This window comes from Dioscorea cayenensis, unplaced genomic scaffold (assembly GCF_009730915.1).
Source record: "Dioscorea cayenensis subsp. rotundata cultivar TDr96_F1 unplaced genomic scaffold, TDr96_F1_v2_PseudoChromosome.rev07_lg8_w22 25.fasta BLBR01000908.1, whole genome shotgun sequence".
In the NCBI taxonomy this organism is placed as follows: Eukaryota; Viridiplantae; Streptophyta; class Magnoliopsida; order Dioscoreales; family Dioscoreaceae; genus Dioscorea; species Dioscorea cayenensis.
In genome coordinates, this window is record NW_024087299.1 from 1 (window position 1) to 6,982 (window position 6,982).

Sequence of the window (6,982 nt, forward strand, 5' to 3'; positions counted from 1 at the left end):
TTTTCTTTTTTTACTCTTCAAGGCATTCACAACCTATATGCATAAAAAGATCACCAAATACACAATATGAGACATAAACCATAGTAAAAATGATGCTCAATGCATGTAAAACATATATAAAAATATGTCTACTCAAGCATTTATCAGTTACCAACAAGAACTCTCAACCCTAGTGTCACTCTAGGGGAAATGTTCATACAATCAAGCATTCAAGGTTGGAACTCACAATAAACATCAATTTATTGAAAGCATAATAAAGAAGTTCAATGAAACGAGTACATCCTAGGGTTCACAATCACCTAAGTACCCACTAAGGGTTTAGCTCTCCATAGAGCTAAGTACAATCAAAGAAATTGAATGTAAAAGCAATGAATCCATAAAGAAACCCCCTCGATGGTCGTGTCGATGGTCTTGTGGAAAGTCCTCTACTCGTTGTCCAAGGATTCCTTCGTCCGGTATAGGATACGCCTCGATCGAAGCTCCCCTACCAACCTTCTTCCTAATGGAATCACGATGTCGGAGCCGTAGAACCTCTCCAAAACCTTGGCCAATACCCCTCGAAACCCTAGCCGAAACCCTCTCACAAGTTGGGGAAAAGATGGAGAAAAGAATGCTGGAATCGGGGCTGAAATCGGCTTTAAATAGGGCTGGAATCGGGCGACTGCACGGGCGTGTATGATGTCACACGGCCCTGTGGAATTTCCACATGGGCGTGGATAATTTCCACACGCCCGTGTGGATTCTTTGTTTCTCTGATTTCTCAGCAGGGCTGCTACAGTACTTGATACAGTAACCTGCTACAGTACTCTTCCGAAAATACTCCCGAATTCCATACTTTCATTGGGGTAACACAAACGGGCACACGTTTACGTCGTGAAGCACTTGCTTCTTCAATGATGTACATGTTGGTGGATCTCTTATTCTTATATGCATAAGTCGGAATGCTCGAGTGTGATTGCTTTTGTGTCCCTCCAAATGAATGTGCTCGCTCGAATACGAGGAGGTTGGCACACACTCTAGCATTTCACACCTGACCTATGTCTTCGCGTTTGAACCTTAGCAAGATCTCCTCCAAAATAGGTGCATTATGATCCACATTGGCCTATTTCCTTCATACTCCACCTTACACTACCTGCATAAAAGTAACATAAAAACACACATATTAATGTAAAAACCTGAGAAAAGTAATGCTCAACATAAGGAATGAACGCTTCGCATTCATATCGCACAAGCACTTATCAAATGTGGAGGTAGGATAGATCACAGCGGAGGGGAAAGGGGACGCTCCGCTACCACTCGACTTACCCTTTCAACCCTCTCCAATCTAGCTTTGTCTAACTCTCATGGTGTGTCACTCACTCACAAGAGTTACCAAGAAGAACTCTCAAACCTAGTGTCACTCTAGGGGAGTATTCATACAATCAAGTCTCCAAGATTGGAACTCACAATAAATATCAATTAATTGAAAGTATAATAAAGAGATTCAATGAAATGAATACATCCTAGGGTTCACAAGTACCCAAGTACCCATTAGGGGTTTAGCTCTCCATGGAGCTAGATAGAATCAATGAAATCGAATATAAAAACAAAGCGTCCATAGAAAACCTCCTCGTTAGTTATGGCGATGGTCTTGTGGAGAGTCCTCTACTCGTCGCAAGGGTCCCTTTGTCAGGCCTAGGATACACCTCGCCGGATCGGTGCCGACGAAAGCTCTCCCACTAACCTTCTTCCAAATGGCGCGCGATGTTGGAGCCATAGAACTTCTCCAAAGCCCTAGCCAATACCTCTCAAAACCCTAGCTGCCGTCCTCTCTCAACATGGGCAAAAGATGGAGAAAAGAATGCTTAAATCGAGGCTGAAATCGGCTTTTAAAGGGCTAGAATCCGGAATCCACATGCCCATGTTGTTGCCCCTGTGGATTTTTAAAACGGACGTGTGAAAATTCCACACGCCCGTGTGGATTCTCTATTTTCATGTTTTCTCTGCCGGCTATAAACAGTGCTGCTACAGTTTTTTTTCTACAATATTTTCTACAATACCCTACTATAGTACCAGCCTGAAATACTCCCGAATCCATACTTTAATCGAAGTATTGCAAACGGGCACACATTTACGTCATGGATCGCCTTGCTTTTTTAATAACAGACATGTTTGTGGAGATCTTGTTCTATATGCACAAGTCGGAATGCTTGAATGTGATTGCCCTTGTGCCCCTCCCAATAGTTGTGCTAACTCGAGTACGAGGAGGTTGGCACAAATTCCTGCATCTGGAACCCGACCTATGTCTTCGCGTTTGAACCTTAGCAAGGTTTCCTCCAAATTAGTGCATTACGACCCACATTGGCTTCTTTCTCTCATAATCGGCCTCACAACCCTACCTGCATAAAAGTAATATAAATACACCCATATTAGCGTTAAAACCTGAGAAAAGTAATGTTCAACACAAGGAAAGAACACTTCGTATTCTTATCGCACAAGCACTTATCATTATTCATACTAACAAATTACATGAACAAATCCATAAAAACAACCAAATAAATTACATAGAACTTCCTCAAGTGATGAATACAGAGAAACAAGCTGTGGAAAGCTTCCAATGATGCCACCAAAGGGATGGCTTCATTGCCATCTACAAGCTTCTACAATAGGAGATAAGGGGAGATCTTGTCGAATCTTACTTCTTCCTTCGATTTCCGGTCATGAGGATGTCTTCTTGAGTTTCTTCGCCCAGATTTGGAGATCAAAGTGAGTGGTGTAAGGTAGAAGAAGATGATTCTTCAAAAAGCCCTAAAAACCCCCTTCAAAGACCTTCTCGGGTTAGCTTCACAGCCTTGTTCATGGGCGTGAAAGAACCCGTAAGAGCCTCGGGATTTTGCCAAAAATTTCATATAGTGCTACAGTAATGCTACAATAAGTTGGTAGAGTAAACTATGCATTCTTCAGCTGGTTCACGGGCGTCTTTGTGGCCGTTAGAAAATCCATCAACGGAACCTGAGACTTCACCGCTTCCTAACTCCTTCATGCTACAATACCTGGTACATTGTTTCTAAAATGCCCAGGGCTCTAAAATGTTGTTCTCAATGTCGATTTCTTTCTTATTTGTGTTATCGAGCTCACCTGGCCATCCTTGAGGCTTGTAACACGAATAAGACCAATTAATAAATATAGGTATAGAATACACACATTTAGGCTAATGACTTGGAAAGCTTCCCTTGTGGTCTTTCGGCTAATGACTTTGCTATTTGATACACTTGGTTCTCCAAATTATGTAGCGAAGCAATGTGATTGCGGAGTGTCACCTCTACATTCTGAAATCTAGTACCAACCGATTGAATAAACTTTGCCAAAACCTTCTCTAACTCTAAAACTCCCTTTAGAATTGAAGGTACTTGTTGAAATCCTGGTGGGGAAACAGGTGTTTGCTACCCTTGGTTACTCCATGAGAAATTTAGGTGATTCCTCCACCCTTGGTTGTAGGTATTGCTATAAGGATTACCTTGTCCTTTCCCCGCATTACCCACAAAATTAACTTGCTCAATTGGGGCTGAAGTACCAACTGATATAGGACAATCTGCTGAAATGTGTGCACCCCCTAACCATCATAACTAGTGATCGCGGCCGTCTTGGTGAAGTTAAAGTGTCTAATATCTTGGTCAATACCTCCACTTTGGCAGCCAAGGCTGTGACTGTGTCAACCTCATGCCAATTTCATCTTTTCCCTAATATTCCATTGATAGCTTGATGGTGACTGCCCGCAAGTGCACGTGGTCATCAAGTAATACCTCTCGCGCAAGCACAAGAGGGTCATAATCCTTGGGCCCAAGGAGCTATCCTTACTTGCTCTTTACTCGTTGTCTAATCTTCCAATTTGAGTTGAGAATCGAGATGACTAAAACACGAAAATAAATCAAGAACCACAGTGCAAAGCCAAGTAAGAGGATGAAAATCACGAAATGAGAGATATCCTGGATGTGGATCCCCTTAGGGTTACTCAAGGTAAATGAATGCATGAGATGTTAAGCAAAAGGGGTGTTCAGGCCACGAGATTCCAAAAGTAGGTTATCCCGATAGTCACAGTAATAACCCCTAATCCCATACGAGCGTTGACTCAGAATCTCTTCCGGCCAACCTTCTCCTACGATTGCAATGCACAAAGGGAAATTCCAATTAAGGCCGATACTCTACCTAGGTTCAGTCCTAATATGTGGAGGGTACGAATTACGTGATGGTTACAATGTATTCATACATAAATTCCCATTAAGCAAGATGTGTCTAGTATTAGGGCTAAAGTCATTCAACCTAATATAACCTAGATGTTGAAAAACAGAGTTCTCATGTAAATCAACACATAAAATCTCACCAATCTTAAACCAGGAACACACCAAATGCATTAAAACAACTGAAAGCATCCAAATACACAAGTTCACACCAAGGTTTGCCGACATCCATCGACCTTGGGGCTTAGCCTTCCATACAAGCACAATCACAAAACGTGTTCATGTAATCTACTCTAGAAAGCATAATAAACTCCCTCAAATAATTGAAAGACGTGAAGGAGAAAGGATGACACTGAGTGGCTTCCGCGGAAGACGCAATGGGGCGGCTTCCCTTGTCTTCTCCAAGCTTTCTCAAGGTAAAATCGATGGAGATCTTGCCCAAAATGACTCTCTCCTTTTGCTTCTTTCCATCTAAATACATTGATTTAGCCGTCAAAATGCCTGATGAAGTTGCCTCCACCTAGGGCGCACAAAATGACTCTCTCCTTAGCTCCTAGGTCCATCACCATGTGGGAGGAGATGGTGGAAAAGTTTCTTGCTAGATATTTTCCATTGAGCAATGCAGCCTGACTAAGACAGGAGATATAATCTTTTCGGCAAGGGGACTCTGAAACACTCTTTGAGGCACACGAACGGTTCAAGGATCTGCTACGTAAGTGTCCTCACCATGGTTTCCTCACCTGGATGAAAGTGCATATGCTTTGCAATTGGTTGAATTATGCTACTAGGCAACTCATCGACCCTGCTGCAGGGGGTTCTTTGAGTCATAAGCTTCCTGAAGAGGCTAAAAAATTAATTGAAGACATGGCCAGTAATGAGTGCCATTGAAGCACTAAACAAAAGTCCCCAAGGGCAGCAAGCCTCTATGAGGTGGATAACACCACTGCTTAGTTGCAAAAATCAATGCCTTGACAAAGAGTGTGAATGACAATGCAACTCTAGTAGGAAAGGTTGATGCATTAGCTAAGAAGATGGATCAGTTCATGTTGGGGTCTACATCAAACTCGGGGACCGTTATGTTATGTGACACCTATGGTGCTAGGCATGCAACATCACAATGCCCTATCTTTGTTGCCCCCTCAACACCAGTAGAGAAGGTCGACTATGTCAGTAGAGGACCAGGGGGACCGGGGAATCAATATGGCAACATTTGCAACTCTGGTGGAGAAGCCTTACAAATTTCTATTGGAGCCAAGGCCAACCCCAGCAGAAGTCTCCACTACACCAAGGAAATCAATATCAAGCCCCTCCTCATTAAGAGCAAAAATACACTACTGAAGATGTGTTGGCAAAATTTATGATCAATACAGAGGCAAGGTTTGTAAATGTAGACAAGAGGCTTGATAAATTTGGCACGGTGCTTCAGAATGTCCAAGCTTCAATTCAATCCCTGGAGACCCAAGTTGGACAACTTTCAAGGGCAAATTCTGAACGTCCCCCGGGTAGCTTCCCAAGCAACACCGAAAACAACCCGAGGGAACATTTGAAGGCCGTGACTTTGAGGAGTGGCAAACAGTTAGAGGAAAGGGCTAGTGAGGGCCCAAGTGCCTCTAATGAAGGGTAGCCGTCTGGGAAAACCCTACTCCGACTGAGAATTTGAGTGACAAAAGTGGGGGAAAACAAGATGAAGTGTGTTCCAAATCTTTACCATCAAAGGTCCCCCGAGTATAAGCCTCTTGTACCCTATCCAGCGAGTTTTAAAAAATATAAGGAAGATGCTCAGTTAAAGAAATTCCTAAACATCTTCAAGCAACTTCACATCAACATTCCCCTTGTCAAAGCACTTTCACAAATGCCCAAGTACGAAAAATTCATGAAAGATCTCCTCGCCAATAAGAGGAAACTTGAAGACTTGGACACTGTGACTCTTTCGGGAAATTGCTTGGTTGTGCTTAAAAAGAAGTTACCAAAAAAGTTAACTGACCCAGGTAGCTTCATCATTACTTGTATGCTTGGGTAAGGGATGCAAGAGAATGCTCTAGCTGATTCTGGGGTGAGCATAAATGTGATGCCCTATACTTTGTTCCTGAAGTTAGGGTTGGATGATCTTAAGCCTACGAGAATGACACTCTAATTGCCAGATCATTCTGTTAGGAAGCCCCGAGGGTAGTCGAGGATGTGCTTGTAAAGGTTGATAAGCTGATTATCCCAGTGGACTTCGTGATACTTGATGTAGATGCAGATGTCGAAGTCCCCTTGATCCTTGGGCACCCATTCCTTAACACTGTCGGTGCCTTAATCGATGTCAAGGGAGAGAAGATGACTTTGAGAGTGGAAGATGAGAAAATGGTGTTTATAATCCCAGAAGCTTTGAGATAAAATTTAGATCATGATGACCCATTATATTTCACTAATGCAACTCACATGGTCATCTCTGATTGTGTGCAGGAGGTATTGGCTTTAAACCCTCTAGAAGAGTACCTTGGGGCCTTGAACGATGAGGATGACGGAACGAAGACTTTTACTCCCACCCCAATGGAACATGTCAATTTTATGCGGACCAATCCATCAAATAGTCCCAAAAAGAAGAAAAATGTGAAAAAAGTGTGGTGAAAGATGAATAAGAAGCCTAAAGGTGGAGTAAATTTAACGCTATCACCGCCGAGGGAAGCAGACCGTCTTTACTTTGGTGAACGGGGAAAATTTTGTTTCTTTCCATTCCTATCAATGAGTTTTACATGTCTTGGAACTTCTCTGAGTGTTGG

At 42.7% G+C, this 6,982-nt stretch overlaps 1 non-coding gene across 1 annotated transcript; it reads right to left on the reverse strand.

The window, feature by feature from the left end:
* Positions 1-4,844: 4,844 nt before the first annotated feature.
* Positions 4,845-4,951, reverse strand: LOC120255244. Its single transcript, XR_005534938.1, has one exon. It is a non-coding gene; the product is annotated as a small nucleolar RNA R71 (small nucleolar RNA).
* Positions 4,952-6,982: the final 2,031 nt, after the last annotated feature.